Below are 17719 nucleotides of genomic sequence, written 5' to 3'. Positions count from 1 at the left end.
TGTGGCTAGCTATGTCATTTCACATATGTATCTTTTTTCCTCTTTCTCTTTCATGGTTCTCATAGACAATATGGTTGCTCCATAATTATCCTAATTTATTTTGCTTTTATATTTTTAGTTTCATCATTTCACTTTCTGCTCTGCCATTTCCCAGAACAGCACCACATAAACAGAAAAATCCAGAAGTGGTTCTGTGGCTCAAGTTGTACAGCTCTTGCCTTGATTTGAAGAGCTAAAGGAGAGTGCCCAGGCCGAGTTCAGGCCCCACAACTAATTTAAAAAAAGAATCTAAATACTTGATAATTCTACTAACAGATCTGACTGAAATCAGTTGAATCACACTTTTCCTGTACAATGAAGGAATAGGTCCAGGCTAGGAAAGCAGCTACAGAAGGCAGGCAGATTATAACTGTGACAAAACTTTGTGGAAAATGGAATCGAGGATTACTTACTGGTGATTCACTTGCACTTGAAGCATGATTCTGAACTATTGCTTGCTGATTCTGAACTATTGCTTTGATCATTATATTTTCCAAGAAGAAAAAGTGAAATTTAATTGGTAGTAAAGGACTACTAATACATTTTGTCTTCTCATTAAGCATCTTCAATCATCAAAATCACTTGAAGGCAATAGACAGGCCTATTTTTAGATGAAAACAAGTGTCTTTAAAAAAGCAAAAATTCTGGTAGTCATACCAAGGTCTTCTATTTTACTACTGCATTGTACATTTTTTCTAATGTTGGATACCAACATTAGAAAGCTACTAGAAAGCTCTTAAAGCCCATATGTTGAATAGTGAGTTCTCTTACACTATAACATGATATTTCCCAAATCATTTACAAAGAAGGCATTGTTTCCTATTTTCTCATTCCTAGAATAAGCTGCACATGAAGACACCAAGGGTCCTCATGTTCAGACAAGGAACAAGATGAAAAAGTGAGGAATGGTATCAATTTCAAGAAAAAAATGAAGTAGGATCCAAGCAAATTTCTTCTTTGGGATGCCGAAATTAATCTGCTTACTATGGTGTGAAGACTACTTTCCAAAAAGGCCACCTAGATGAATACTAGGGATGAGGATGAGTATACCCCTCTTCATATGGAAGCCTAGAGTAGACATTTAGACATTGTCCATGAGTTGGTAGCTCAAGGCAGATATTCATGCAATAACTCTGAATGGCTGACACCCCAGGACAGTGCTTATATGTGGAATAATACCAGAGTGGCAGATGCCAATCCCCAAATTAAAGGCCTCTTGTCCTCCTTGCATGTTGCTGCTGGGAATAGAAATCGAAAAGATACTCTGTTGAACCATTATATCAAACCAGGTTTGAAGAACAGCTTGGAAGAAACTGCATTTAATATTGCCAAAAGGATAAGTATGTCTCACTACCTCTTTGAAGTTGTGGAAGGCTGTACAAATTTTTCGCATAAGTCGTAATGGTTTGGTTAAGTTTCTTAAATTTCAAAAATGCCAGATCATCCTTTGTGGCCCTACAAATTTTTTCACAATAAAAAGCAACAGCAATATCTTACTTTAAAAATTCATGGATTCCATGGTATTCTTCCAAGTGAATTGCCTGACTCTGATGTCAAAATGCATTCAAGAATTTTTTGTCTACATCTATAATCATTTCTGCAGAGTTTGTGATTTTTTTAATCAGAAATAATTTTAACTTATCTGTTGAAATGGTGCTTTTGTGAAAAAAGTATATCTATGTTTGTACAATATCCATAATCTATTTCATTCGCTCCTAGATATAATACTTTGAATTCTACATTTTTATATAATGTATAGTTTCATTAATAAATGTGTCCTTTCAGATTGCATTCCATATAGAAGAAGTTTAAGATTCCTTTTTTCCTAGGTCCTTATATTATTTTATTTCTTTGGGATAACATGACAATGTTATGTAATTTCAGTTTTGTAAAGGTTATGCTATGTAAAGGCCTTTCTAAGGTGAAGATTTAATACACTGATGTCAAACTAACCTTTAATTCTATGAATTACATGTATTGTTACACTTGTATTTTTGTAATCAACTTTTTAATAACTGTTTTTATATTTCTTGCATCAGAAGAATGAAAAATATAGAATACTTCACAAATTTTCATATACTCCTTGTGCAAGTGCCATGTTAATCTCTGTATTATTGTAATTTGGGTAGACCTGCTGCTGAAGCATGAAGTACCCTCTAAATTTAAGTACTTAATGATGCAATCTTTACACAGGCATATATCCATGGTTGCCTATTTGTAACAAGGAACACTTATTGTTCCTTAAAATGTGATTGATCTTATTTCTCTAAAATTCTGTGTATAGTGGAAAAGCTTATATCATTTGGCCGATTGCTCATATTTACAATTTTTTGTCAATGATTATTTTGTCGTTTTCATTTTAAATTTGATCATACTTTGAAGCCTTTAAAGCTAAGTCCAAAGGTGATGGCTTTTCAAGTACTTATTTATCAACTGAGTTAGCTTTGTAGAGCTAATGGATTCAAAGTAAGCCTTGCTTGAGAGCTACTTCTAAACTTCTGCAGCTTAAAATTTCCCAAATAAGGTCTTGCTGGGACAAATGTCTACCTGAACCTTTACCCTTCTTCCTTGTAGGAACAGACCAACCAGAATATCTTACCCTGACAGCATAGATTGTCTTACTGGAACAAAACTAATCTTAGTTACAAGGGATCATAGAAAGATGAACAGTTCAGACAGAATTGTTCAGAATAGAAGGTATTTTATCAAAATATAATTGTTTATTATACTTATCATTTCAAAAGTAGCTAAAGCCAAGAAGGTGAAAAAATTTTCATATGCATGATTACCTACTGTCCTGGCCTGTCTATCATCCAACCAGGCAGGAACTTACAGTACTGACTCTCTATCACCAAATATTTCCATAGCTCCTGGAAAAGTCCATATGTTTCTCCTCGATATTAGGCCTTAAATTGGTAATGTTTTAATCACAGTGTTTCCTCTTGCCTCTAGGCTGTAAATCTACAAATGGTAAAGCTTTAAGTCTAACTCTACCAAACACTGAGGTAGAGATAATGGAAGAATACTTTGAAACAGAGTTGCCTTTGATTCCCTAACCACAACACAACAATACAAAACTATTTTTATATTATATATACTTATAAATTTTATATTTATAAATATAAAGTATGTGCTGATTTTAAATTCCACACAGTGAATATTACTAGAATTGATAATTTGACAAATATATTGATACTTATTCCGATAAATAGAATGGAATATAAATAATTAGATTTAGGATATATATTAGAATATAAAAAGTATCAATGCAATATCTTCGGTATAAACTTGTGATACGTTCTATGTGTTCGTTATCTTCTGAATTCACATGGTAAAATAACAGTATTGTTTTCTGCTAATCTATAATGGATTTTACTCTGATGCTCTGTTTATTGTTTTAACTCGCTGGTCCCAAAGTGTTTTTCTCCATATTTCTGAAGCATTCTTACTGATTATACCCAAATTTTGCTGATATGATGTCTAAAAGCTATTATTCTTCTGAAGTACCCACGGATCCGAGGATACCAGTTCCTAGTTATCTGTATCATCAGATAACAAGGGCAAGACTTCTCACATAGGCCCATGCAACATGCCAACAGAAAATAATTGAAGACATCTCAATTTCTCATTTCCTATAATATTTCAGGACCCCAGTTGCTTACAAGATTTAGCAGAATTCAATTGTGAACTGCAAGGCAAGTTAAAATGAAAGATGAGATGACAAAATCTGAGAGAAAGTACTATAATTCAAACTTTCAATTTACAGATGATCAGCCCATATGAGTCAACAAAATTACAAATGAACAAGATTATTTTTAATAGCCCTCTCCTAATGATTAATGAAAGATTTTAGTGAAGCCAAAAAATAGTTTTTGTAATGATAGATCCATAAGTGGCCTACCAAGGCTAGGAATACCTGATTTAGAGGTCAAATATAATTTAGAAAAACATTAATTGAGAAGATCCTTAGTGCTACAAAACACTGGTACTTCAGTAAAATGAGGTTCTGTAGTATAAAAAAATGTTGTAATTCTCAAACCAAAGATAACCTATATTTAATCTCCTGAAAGTATATTCATTTTCAAATAAACTATTTAAAATCACATTTGCCAAAATAGAACTTGACAAGTAGATGATAGTGATATTACAAGGATTTCAAGTATAGGGAGCTAGTTACAATAGAGTTGATTTACGTACCCAGCACCAATAGCAAACAAGTTCAACCATTCATCCAAGTGTAGAAATAGTACTCCCCACCATTTGTGTTGTTCAGTAGGTGCCTTCCAGAAATGTGTTAAATATATCAGCCTCCCATATTTCAAACCCAAATATTAGCTAATAAAGTAAATTTTATCACATAAGAAGGTACATTTTAAAAAGTCACTAATAGTTGCCTTATCATGTGTTGTTTTATATTTTCCCTATCTGTCTAACATAGTAAGAAATATGACTTTAAGTTTTGAATATCGGTACTGATGAGAGATGTGACAAAAACAAAATCTGTCTTTTATTTGTGTCATATTCCTCTAAGTAGTAAATTTTAGTTTTCTTCGTTTTCCAAAACTTATAGGTAGTAAAAAAATTATCCTATGTAAAATAAAATAATCATACACCATTTTACAAAGCAATTTATAAAAACTGGTAGTTAGAAATAAATTCTAAGCCATTTTTAAATTTTCTTGTTGACTAAAGATTAATCTTCCAAATGAACTAGAATAAAATCATGTCTAAGTGCTTCACATCTCCAGTCTTGCAAATTGTTATTGCAGATGAATGAATTATGGAAATATAAGCTGACATCAGTTCAAGTATATGTGGGAGTGAAAATCCATGGAATGTATATAAACGTTTCAAAGTATTAACAGGCAGTTTAACAGAATGACTATCAGGAAATTGAAACCAGAGAGGAACAATAGTAAAGAAATAGAATGAATGAAAAATGGAACAAGGGGCAAGTACAGCTAGAATACTCAATGTACATATGTAATGAAGGAAGTGCTAAATCTGAACTCAATCTTGGAAAAAGAGTTGGTTGACATTGATAGAAGGAGTGACTCCGATCCAGGAGAATTAGACAATTAGATGGACATATTTAATTGTAAAACACTTGCACAACCTTTTGAAATTCAGTTAAAAAAAACAACCAACAAAAACACACAAAAATGACAACCAAACAGCAATCACTAGAGAGTATGAATATGACCTCTCAAAATTTTAAGCAGTTAATGAAGGGCAGTCTTTGGAAAAGCAAACATCTGTTCAAAGAGGGCATTTTGGGGTAGGGGAGAATTTTGACCAGATTTAGAAAGATTGTCTAAGGTTATAAATCACCTATATCTTCGGCAAATATTTTCTTCTGCGAGTGCTCTTTGTCTGAAATGGATACTCCAGTCCTGAGTCACACTTGATAGCTTGTGAAGACAGAATGGAAGAAACAAGATCAAGAACCTATTTCTCCACTGGAGAGAAAACAGTCCTCTCTGTTTTCTCTCAATCTCCTCACTACTCCATTTTCATACTTTTAATAAAGTCAAGTGATTTTGAATTATATCTTTCCTTCTTTGTTCTCACAAAGTAATTGTTCAAAATAATTCATTAAATATTATTTGCCATTATTTTCTATCATGCTGTTTACTTGTTCAAGCGTGTCCATTAAACTTCCCCTTTTCATTTGGTTGCCACGAAAATCCAACAACTGTGTTAATGAGGACCAACGCTAATGCAAAACTTTGTCTCCAAAAATCCAGTCCAAGAAAATATAATCACAAATATTTAGCTATAATTTTTTCTTTTTTTTTAACCTTGAAATCTTCTTGTGTCTAAAGTGCCCACAAAAATAAGTATTCCACCACTTTTTGGTTCAATCACTTCTAACCTCAAAGATATTTTGCTAACAAGAAGCTTAGAGGAAACCTAAGAATACTCCACTTTTATCTTCTCTCTTAAAACTTTTATCTTCTCTCTTAAGAATTTCTTTAGATACCATATCAGGAACAGTGAAGTTATTCTTTGCAAAATTATTTCAATAGGTTATTTTCCTCTTGGTCTTGTATTTGCTCAACAAGATGTATGGAGAAGAATAGAGTTAAATCACCAATTCCTTGGATGATATTGTCTGTTACAAAGGACAATACTTCTATGTCCTACTTCTATGTCCTCTTCTTAGCTCTTGCCTGATTTCCAATTAATCACAGGTTCTTGGCTTCAATTCTAGTGAAGCTGAAGCACTATAAGGCTTCCCCCACTGCTACATCTTCATGGTTTCTCTTTGAAAACTCTTTTATTTGGAGGTGGAATTTATTTTCATGTCTTGATTCAATTTGTTCTGCATTATACTGAGCCAAATAAGCTCTGTAAAATCACTTTAGGTAGCAAAAAGATTAACACAATCTATATCACTATATAAAATAGTTTTGGCCCCCTCCAGTGCTGAAACCAAAACGCTTAGCTAGGGCTTCTAATGACGTGTTTTCTTACCTTTTCTATTTGCTCGATTCTTTTCTGATCCCCAAACTTTTGGGCTTATGTAATAAGAGAAGTTTTCACTATCTCATGTTAATAAGGATATTATATTTTTGAGCTACTTAGAAATGTGAAATCATTGAAGTATCCAGTCAGATTTTTTTCTGTGTTTCAGTGCTTCACGTGCAAAGAAATTGTGGAAAGTATTAAAACAGAGAAGTGTAAACTCAATACGTTCTTTCATTGTGCAGGACACTTTCTCCCTAAATATTTTGACCCAAATAATCTTTTTAAGAGAATTACTGTTTAGTAATTAAAGGTCAATTCTGAAATTTTGATGTCTTATTTAAAAAAAAAAACTTTGAATTTAAATTCCAATACAACCTTGTTTCACACAGTAAGAGTATATTTCCTGGGTAAGGACAATTCTCATGGGAACCTATACAGGATTTACAGCAAGGTTTGAGAGGTTTGTTTGTTTACTGTGAAAATGAGCCACCTTACCCACATTGCTCCCTCTTAGCTAAGTCTCCATGGATTTCTTTGCATGAAAGCCTATTTTCCCAGGAAATTTTAAATTTTCTTAATAGGCTAAGTTAAAAGTTAGAACAATTAAAATTTACCTGCCATAATTTTAAAACACTTTTGGAATTCCTTTATCAGAATCTCAAATTTACCAATCCTAATTCCACGTTTATCATCAAAAACAGTTAACATGATGTTTTCATGATATAGTATCCATGAAACTATTATTTTCCAGTGGTTTTGTTACGCATATATATGAAGGTATATGCTGATGCTGAGCAAAATGAATTCCAAGATATGGAAAGAGATATTTATTTGCAGTTGTTGTTTTTAATGTACTATGTGATTTCTATTTTCCTTGGGTTTTTCCCCTATGGTATAACTCCTACTGTGTTTGAATTTGGTACCCTGTGTATTGTGTATACATTTACCTTAATTAGGGAAGGGAAGAGAAACCACAAAATGGCGAGATAAAGGACAAAAAGCAAACCAATGCAATAGCAATACTCAGGAGACAATATGTTGGAAATGTACATTACAACGTGTGAGGGGTTTGGGTATGAAGGAAAAACGTGAGAAAAAATGAGAGAGGGCATAACAAGTTTGAAAAGTTATGTATTCACTGCCTTACCATTGCTAACCCACTGCACATCACTTTCACATTAAAATTAAATTTAAAAAATAGCCTGCATGAAATAAAATTTCACTGTATTGGTATAGTAAATATTATTCTTTATGTAGTAACTTTTTAAAAATTCAGTACTATTTGGCATATAATTTGAATTAATTACCCCTTCTTTATCAGAGGGCCATCAACTTGAATGTTATCCAACTAGATAATTTATTCACAATATACTTGCCAATATTTTCAGAAAAGAATAAATTAGTACTTTCTCATACTAAAACCAAAAGCCATTTAATTCTATGGAAACCCATAACTTTTAAAAGTAAATAAGTTGTTAAGAGGACAGAATAGGTGTGTTCTTCAAAATTCCTATGACTAATAACTACTCACTTTCAAATTCTCAACATTCCATACCTGAGAGATTCAAAATAGTACCTGTTTGCATTTTATGTAATTCTGCAATAGATGCATTTTCCAATGGGGTGTTACAGATTGAGAAGTGAACAGAAAAATAGCCACATTCTGGTATAGGATAAAAGTATAAAGCACCGGTTATAATTAATTCTTCAAGAGTAAGCAATTGTTTATCAGATTAAGCTATTATTTCTATGACCATCAATCCCAAAATTTATGACCTAAAGTCATCCTAGACCAACAGTTTCCAACTTGTAGTGTGCACCTCAAAATTCCCTTAATTCACATCACAAATAGCTTATCTCTATTGGGAAAAATATTACACCTTGCTAATGTGATGCCCTCCGTGTTCTGGAAAGAACACCACAACGTACTGGGTTGCATCATTTTTCCTCCACTGGTATTCTTGCAAATATTATTTATATTTATACTTTTTTACTATCATAGATATTCAGGATGCTAAGATTGGAAGATTACAGTTGAAAGCCCACCCAGGCAGGAAGGTTCCCTAGATTTTTATCTCCAATAAACTTCTCAGCAAAAGCCAGACACAAGTGGTACTGAGGTTGAAGTGGTAGGGCACAAGCCTTGAGCTTAACAGGCTCAGAGACAGTGTCCAGGTCCAGAGTTCAAGCCCTATGACAAAGCAATAAAACAAAAAAAAATAAAAACAAACCCAAATCCTAGCATTTTTCTCACTGTATACAGAGGCACGTAATTAAGGAAATTGCTTCCTGTGTTACATACAGGTAGAAGAAAGAAGAGGTCACACAATTATTCTATTCATACCATGTTATATTAAAGCCTCAAAAATTGCTTTTTCTAAATTTATAAATTAATATCATCAATTTCTTGGCAACTCTGTCTAAATTATTCACATTATCATTTTCTACATTAACAGTTAGAATTATCTATTAACTGAGTTCTAATTATAACTCGCTTGAAACAATATGCTAGGTAAATAGAATGCAAGAAACATCTGTAAATTTGTCAATTAAACCCTCTACCTAAAAAGAATTTTGTAGTATCCTATAGAATATGAAATTACAAATGAAACCAAAGTATTTTTTGAAGTCTAAACTCCAATTTAGCAAGATCTATAAAGACCTACATTAGGTGATCTTTGCTATTCCTCCAGGCTTAAGCTTTTGTAATCCTTCATCCTTTCCTTGGAATCTAACAGAATGATGATTACGTACTTTTTCAAATTTTGGATGGGAATCATGAACCACTTTGCATCTAGGAATGTTCTGTAATGAAGAGCGCATTTAAAACACAACTGAGGAGGGGCTGGGAAGGTGGCTTAGTGGAAGAGCACTTGCCTCAAATGCATGAGGCCCTGGGTTCAATTCCTCAGCACAACATAAGCAAAAAGGAAAAAAAGCAGAAAGTGGCGCTGTGGCTCAAGTGGTAGAGCACTAGCCTTGACCTGAAGAGATGAGGGACAGTGCCCAGCCAGAGTTCAGGCCCCAAAACCGGAACCAAAAAAAAAAAATTAAAAAAGAGTTAAAAAAATAAAAAATAAAATAAAACACAACTGAGGATTATATACCAGTTGTATTTCAATAGAAAACTTGGCTTCTCAAAACATAATGAAAAAATTAGCCCAAATTTCCAACTGTGTATTCCTTCCTTGTTTGGTTTGTTTTATTAAGACAAAATTATACTACCTGTTCCAGCGAAGTTATCAGTAGTAATTCCAGTCTCTAATCTCCTGTCAGTTTGAGTGCTAGAATTCAAGGCTTGTATCACATTGCCCCACCATAGTTTCTTGGTTTATTTCTTTATCTGTTTGTTTGTTTATTTATTTATTTTTGGGTCCGGTAATGGGTCCTGAACTTTGGGCCTGGATGCTGTCCCTCAGCTAATCAGCTCAAGGCTAGTGCTCTAACACTTGAGCCACAGAGCCACTTCTGGCTTTTTTCTTTTTGCTTACGTGGTGCTGAGGAATCAAACCCAGGGCTTCATGCATGCAAGGCAAGCACTCTACCACTGAGCCACCTTCCCAGCCCCTTCTTGGTTTATTTAATCTAGATACAGACTATCAATTCTGAACTTATCCAGTGATATTATCCACTAGACTTCTTAGACTGTTCATGCACTATTTTGAAAGATGTTCTAACATTTGACACAGGGTATGAACATTTTCAAATGCACCTGCCGGGTCTCTGATTCATTCCTCCATGGATCCTATCCCTTTAATATTGATTACTTGACTCTCTTACTATCTCTGGTCCCTACTTATGTAATATTCTCAAACTTTTTTGAAGAAAGTTCACTTTAGGATTTTCTAATTTTAAAAATTACCACTTGATTCTAGTCTCACTCAGGAAATACTTTCTATTGTTTTCTAACTTTTCTACATATTCTGAGAGTTGCTTCATTTGTGTATATGTGTGTGCACATATAAGTGTGTTTATGTTTATATGTATGTATGCAAAAGCCTCTAGCTCTTATTCATCATTCTTGCTCATGACTGTTATTCCATCACCTGAGCCAGTCTTCCAATCTAGCTTTTGGCTGGTTAATTATAGATAGTGTCTCAAACACTGTTCTTCCCAGGCTGGATGCAATCTGAACTTCCCAGACTCCTTTACATACTTAGGTTTAATTTATCCAGTAGAAACAACTTTTAAGCTACAAACATTTTTGTGAGTGTAAAGTCTAAGCTGTAGCCCAGATTTTTAACTCAAGAATTCATATAATGATAGATGAACATAACATTACATATGTTGAATGTACACTGTTAGAAATGTGATCCTAAGCTGGGTGCTGGGTGGTGGTGAGATCTGAGGATTGGGGTTCAAAGGCAGCCCAGGTAGGAAAGTCCAGGAGACTCTTTTCTCCAATTTACTGCAAGAAAACTGGAAGCCGCACTGTGGCTAAAGTGGTAGAGCATTAGCCTTGAGCGGAATAGCAGAGGGACAGTTCCCAGGCCCAGAATTCAAGTGCCAAGACCACCACCAACAAAAAATATATAAGTAAAGGAAAGAAAAAATGTGATCTTATCCACCAGTTGATGGCTAGTATAATCCCTGCTCTCTCAAGTTGGAATTTTTTCCTTATTAAATCCATGCTCTTATATCTGACTTGCATTGGAAACAGAATTATTCTTCCATTCTAATTTCTACAAAGTTGTGTCATTAGCAAGCGTGATTAGGAAGGGAGTGGCCTCATACTTCGGGATCCACGTAGGAGTAATGCTTTCTCAATATCACTCTCATAAATCTACATACTGGACTTGGCTTTATTATTTCAATGTGGTCTTATTTGTAGAGTCTTCTATAGTGTATTGAACCCTTATACTTAAACACAGAATTTCCCTTTCTCTTATTATTGCTATAGTTAACACGAGTTAACAAATTCATGTACACTTGGGAAATAATGTGCAGCATATATACTCACAAAAAAATGATCTAGGACCCTTCTTCCTCTTTAAAATTCGCCTTAATTTACAGAGAATTTACAAATTTTGAATTCAATATACTCATGAATAATGTATTTATAAGAAATATAAATTTCATATTTTCTCTTTACTAAGTTGTCTCTGAAATACGTGTTACATCAGGTCCAAAGTGTTCTTGTGTTATTTCTGTGAAGCCGGAAATCATTCATTATACCTCAAGCAGCACCATAGATTGTTCCTGGAAGTAACTGTTACTGGATATGGAAACTGATCCCAGTAGAGGAATGGAACATAGAGTATTGACAAAGTTCAAGTTAACTTGTGCTTTCCTTTATACTGTAAAAGAAGAGAATCCGAAGGCTTGAAGGAAACTCTGTCCCTGACTTTTTCTAGTGTGTTTTGACTTATATATAATTATTCTGTAAACTTCTAGTTGAGAGTATTACAAAAAGATATAATGTGCCATTTGCTGGCCAGCATAGAACAAAAAGAAATAACGTTGTTTTAAATATGTTCTTCTTCAGGGGCTGGGAAGTTGGCTCTGTGGTAGTGCACTTGCCTTGCATGCCTGAGGCCCTGGGTTAGGTTTCTCAGCACCACATAAACAAAAATAAGCCAGAAGTGGTGCTGTGGCTCAAGTAGTAGAGCGCTAGCCTTGAGTTGAAGAGCTGAGGTAAAGCGCCCAGGCCCAGAGTTCAGGCCCAAGACTGGACCCCCCCAAAAAATTCTACTGCAATGAAACAAAGACATGGATGTTTTATAGTGTTTTTTGGATGGATATTTCACCCCGAGATGATTCTTTTGTTGCAGAAGTCAGTTATCAATTACTTTAGTTTGGTCCTGAGTTCTCCAGAGCAATAAGGATTCCAAAAAAGCATCCAGTGCCTATGATCAGCAAAAGGAGCCATTTCTCAGACCAATACTCCTTTAAGGAGGGTCCAATGAAATATCTGTTTTTTTGTTTGCTTTTGTGTTTAGCTTGTGTTGGTTCTGGGGCTTGAACCCAGAGGCTGAACCCTGTCCCTGAACAGTTTTCTTTCCTGCTCACCTACCCCCAGAGCTAGTACTCTACTGCTTGTACCAAAACTCCAATTCTGGCTTTTTGCTGTGTAATTACAAATAAGAGTTTGACAGATGCTCCTGCCAGGTTTGGCTTTAAACTAAGATAGTAAGAAAGCCCAGTGACATCAACTGTATAGACTTCTCTTTTCAAACGAGAAATATTAGATGAAGTTTATTGTAAAGCTAATATTTTACAATTTTTTTCTTTCTTTATTATTGTGAGCATAAGGTACAGAGGAGTTACAATTACATGGGCAAGATAACGAGTACATTTCTTATCAATCATTGTTGCCTCCTCTTTGTTTCCCCTTCCCATCCCTTCCCATATTCCCCCCTCCCCATACCGGATCCTCCCCCACACCAACGTTGTAAAGTTCGTTTTTCGACATAACGACTTGTACATCTCATTGTTGAAATGGGTCCACCTGTATCCCTAGTTAAATGATTTGTTTTTAGAGCATATGTCCAGAAAAGAATCCATAACATTACTCAGCAAAAGTTGGTGCACTGAATCATTTTGGAATTTTTTTGTTTGGGAGGATTATTGAACTTGCCATTCCTTTTGGGGAAACTTAAAGTCATATTTCACCTTTTTTGTTGGTTGTGGGGCTTGAACTCTGATCCTGGGTGCTAAGCTAGAGCACCACCTCTGGGTTTCTGGTGGTTAATTGAAGGTTAGGGTATCGTGGACTTTCCTGACCAGGCTGGCTTTGAACCACAATCCTCTGGTCTCAACCTCCTGAGTAGCTAGGATTACAGGAGTAAACCACCAGCACCTGGCTCATATTTGAATTTATGTGCACTGAATGACACTGTGTAGACAAAGAATGGAAATTTTAACCAAATGATATTGCAGCATTTCAGAAAAATTGAAGTAGCAATAAATATGTCCTCCTTTCCATTTTGTTACATTAATGACTGATGATCTATGGGACCCTTACATGAGCATCCTCTGCCATCTGTATAGGTGTATTTAGTATCAGGAAATGTTCATAGAGAAATATAGAAAGAATAAGATTTTTAGAAAGCAAAGGAGATAAGGTATGAAAGAATAGCTTAGAAGGAGATACATTTATCACACAGAGATTAAGAGCTAGCCTAAGAGATTTAGAATGTTAAAGGCAATGAGGAACAGCCTAGCTGACAACTAGTTCTACAATAACCAAAAATGGTTCTCAAGAACATTTTCTGGTATACCTTAATTACTATCATTTATTCCTTCTATCTGGAGTTATTCCTTATTTTCTTTCACAACTATTAATTAACCTCTGCATTTTTGGTGCCATAACTGTCCAAAAAGATTTCAAAATCACACATAGCCTACCATTCCCTTTGTGATTAGCAGTTACGACACAAATCCTGGAGTGGTTGAATTTCCAGAATTAAACGTTACCTGACATCTAAGCACATCTCTGGCATTAATTGTTGTGACTTAATGAACAAGACTTTTTTCAACACAGTATCCTCATATAAGTAAAGTACATGAATTAGGAACTGTTGTCAGGGGTCAGTATGGAAGGAGTAATTATATATTCCAAGTGTGGGTTATTTATTTTGCATTTACTAACTGAATGTTTTTGTTTTCTTTTGATTTGATTTGTTTTTGTTCTTTTTGCCAGTAGAGGGGCATAAACTCAGGGGTAGGGAATTTTCCTGAGCTTTTTTTTTTTCTTGCTCAATGCTAGCTCTCTATCATTTGAGGCACAGCACCACTTCCAGTGGTTTTGTGTGTGTGTGTGTGTGTTACTAAGGAATTGAACCCAGGGTTTCATGGATGCTAGGCAAACACCGTACCATGAAGCCACATTCCCGGAGCCCTAAATAACTTTCTTAAGATGGCATTTCATTTTCATTCTGTAACTATATATCATATTTTTGGCCAGGTGCTAGAAAATGATGTAGAAAGCAATACAATACAATAAGTCTAGTAAGGCTGGATGGACAATGAATAACTGTTACCGTCTATCCAGGTAACAGAAGGGCTTATCTCATGGAGCTGTTTCAACAAGCTGAGGAGACAGCTCCTGACCCACAGCCAACCTTGGGTTCCAGCCACATGGGGATGCTGAGCCCCCTCCTCCAGCACCCATTTGACCCGTTCTTGTGAAAGAGAGAGAGAAAAAAAGTCAGAATTACAATTAAGTCTGGTGCCAGTGGCTCAGAATTCTAATCCTAACTATACAGGATTCTGAGATATGAGGATCATGGTTCATAACCAGCCCAGGCAGGAACATCTGTGAGACTTTCATCTCCAAAGAACCACCAGAAAATCAAAAGTAGTGTTGTGGGCTCAAGTGGTAGAACACTAGCCTTTTGCTGAGGCTTTTGGGAACATCGCCCATGCCTAGAGTTCTAGCTCCACGACTGACAAGAAGTGGACTTCATACCACAAGAAGCGGACTGAATAGCACCCATTGTCCTAGGGAGCATTTTAGCAAAGTCAGGCAGAGCTTCCTCTGAAGTTGAAGTCATAAGTAGGTTACCTGGCTTCTCTCTGCCTTGGTATCTCCAGTTGCAAAACTCAACACAGTGAAGGATCCTCTTCCTCATGGGGATAGGGTAATGATGAGAGAGAGCCATGTTTTGTTTCATAATCCCACATCTGTTGCACAATTAATAACAGGCCCCACCTGAGCCCTTTCTGGCTATCTTCCTGTCATTTCCTCAGAGAATTGCCGAGAACCTTATCTGACGACTACTCCCTCTGTTCCTAGCCATGCTCCAGAGATCCCTCTGTATAAATCCCTTGTTTCCTCACAACTGTCCTGTGAGGAGAATGAGGTCTGATTGTTACGAACCTACCCAGACCTTCACCTGTGGTCAAGAATTGTCTGCTGTGATTTTTCTGCCTGCTCAAACTGACTTAAGAAACCATTAAACCACAGGAAAATCAAACACAAATAGACCAGAGTCTCCAACAAGAGACAGGTTAAGAACACAAGGGAGATACAGGATCTTCCCATCCCCCACAAAAAAAAAATCAAAGAACTCTTTCTTTGTACCTTTTACAAATTTTTTTATAAAAGTTTTTTATTAATTTTTAATTTTTTACTTTAATTTTTTCTATTAATTTTTTTCTTCCTCTCATAATTTTATCTCTTTTCAGAAACATTGAAGTAAAACCTTGCATTCTCTCAGGCCACAAGGAAAAAAAATTAAAACATAAAAGGAAAAGCCACCAGAGAAAATCCTGTAACACACTGTAACAACACACTGCTGAATCACGAGTGGGTCATTGAAGAGATTAGAAAAGAAATTCAAATGTTGATGAATACACAAATTACCAGCTCCTTTGGGACACAGCAAAGGCAGTACTCACAGGCAAGTTTATAGCTGTGAGTTCATACATCAACGAATTGGAGAGATCTGAAAACAACCATTTAATGAGACATCTGAGTCTCCTTGAAAAAGAGCAGCAAGATGATCCCCAATCCAGTAGATGGTAAGAAATAATTAAAATTAAATCAGAATTAAATGAATTAGAATCCCAAAAAAAATCATAGAAAGAATCAACAAAACAAAGATTTGTTACTTCCAAAAAATTAACAAAATTGACAGACTCTTAGCAAATCTTATAAGAAAAAGAAGAGAACACACCCAAATAAACTCAGAGATGAGAATGGAAACATCACCACAGAAACAACCAAGATTCAGAACATTATAAGGGAATACTTCTCAAAACTTTATGCTAATAAGTTTGAGAACTTGGCAGAAATGGACCTTTTCCTAGCAAATATTGACATGCCAAAACTAAACCAAGATGAGTTATACCATCTTAACAGGCCCATATCAAGCATTGAAATAGAAACATCAATAACAAACCTTCCATCTAAGAAAAGCCCAGGATCAGGTGGCTTTACAGCATAATTCTATAAGCCCTTGAAAACACAGCTCACACCAATACTCCTCCAAATCTTCAATGAAATTGAAAGAGAAAGTTCACTGCTGAACTCATTCTATGAAGCCATAATAACCCTCATGCCCAAACCAGGCAGGGACACATCACAGAAAGATAACTATAAACCCATTTATTTGATGAACATTGATGCAAAACTTTTCAACAAAATGTTGGCCAATCAAATTCAACAATTCATCCAAAAAATTCTACACACTGATCAAACAGGATTCATTTCAGGGATGCAAAGCTGGATCAATATACCCAAATCAATTAATATAATTCAACACATCAACAGGAGCAAAGATAACAACCACCTGGTTATCTTGTCAAAAACATTTGACAAGATCCAACGCCCCTTTATGATGATGGTTCTGGAAAAATTAGGAATCCATGGAACTTTCCTCAATGCAATAAAGACTATATATGACAAACCTACAGCCAGCATTATACTTAATGGTGAAAAACTAAAGCCATTTCCTCTTAACTCAGGAACGAGACAAGAAGGTCCACTCTCGCCACTTCTCTTCAATCTAGTATTAGAATGCCTAGCTACAGGAATAAGACAAGATGCAAACCTAAAGGGGATCCAAATAGGGAAAGAAGAAGTGAAACTCTCCCTCTTTGCAGATGTCATGATCTTGTATTTAAAGAATCCAATAGACTCCACTCCCAAATTACTCAAGCTGATTCAAATCTTTGGCAAAGTATCAGGGTATAAAATTAACCCCTCAAAATCAATGGCTTTTCTGTATACCAACAATGAGAAAAGTGTGGCTGAAATTAGGAAAGCATCTACATTCGTAATATCCCCACAAAAAATAAAATACCTGGGAATTAACCAAAGAAGTGAAGGAATTCTATGATGAAAATTTTAAAAACCTGAAAAAGGAAATCAAAAGAGATCTTAGAAAGTGGCAAAAACTCCCATGCTCATGGATTGGAAAGATAAACATCGTGAAAATTGCAATCCTTCCAAAGGCTATGTACAAATTCAGTGCGATACCTATCAATGTTCCAATCTCATTCTTCAAGGAAATAGAAGAGGCAATCCAATAATTCATAGAGGATAATAAAAGACCGCGAATAGCAAAGCGATCCTCAACAGAAAAAAACTGTGCTGGAGGAATATCATACCAAATTTCAAACTCTACTACAAAGCAATTGTAATCAAAACAGCTTGGTAATGGCATAAGAACAGACCTCAGGACCAATGGAATAGAATTGAAACCCCAGAAATGAACCTACAGACATATAGCCAACTACCCTTCAATAAGGGAGCTAAAATAAT

At 35.3% G+C, this 17719-nt stretch overlaps 1 pseudogene; it reads right to left on the bottom strand.

The window, feature by feature from the left end:
• Window positions 1-2085: 2085 nt before the first annotated feature.
• On the bottom strand, window positions 2086-2185 carry LOC138831448 (U6 spliceosomal RNA; annotated as a pseudogene).
• Between the last annotated feature and the right edge of the window lie 15534 nt (window positions 2186-17719).

Source organism: Dipodomys merriami, unplaced genomic scaffold (assembly GCF_024711535.1).
Source record: "Dipodomys merriami isolate MVZ:Mamm:240054 unplaced genomic scaffold, mDipMer1.0.p SCAF_196, whole genome shotgun sequence".
Lineage (NCBI taxonomy): Eukaryota > Metazoa > Chordata > Mammalia > Rodentia > Heteromyidae > Dipodomys > Dipodomys merriami.
This window is presented reverse-complemented; position numbering and strand designations above follow the sequence as displayed.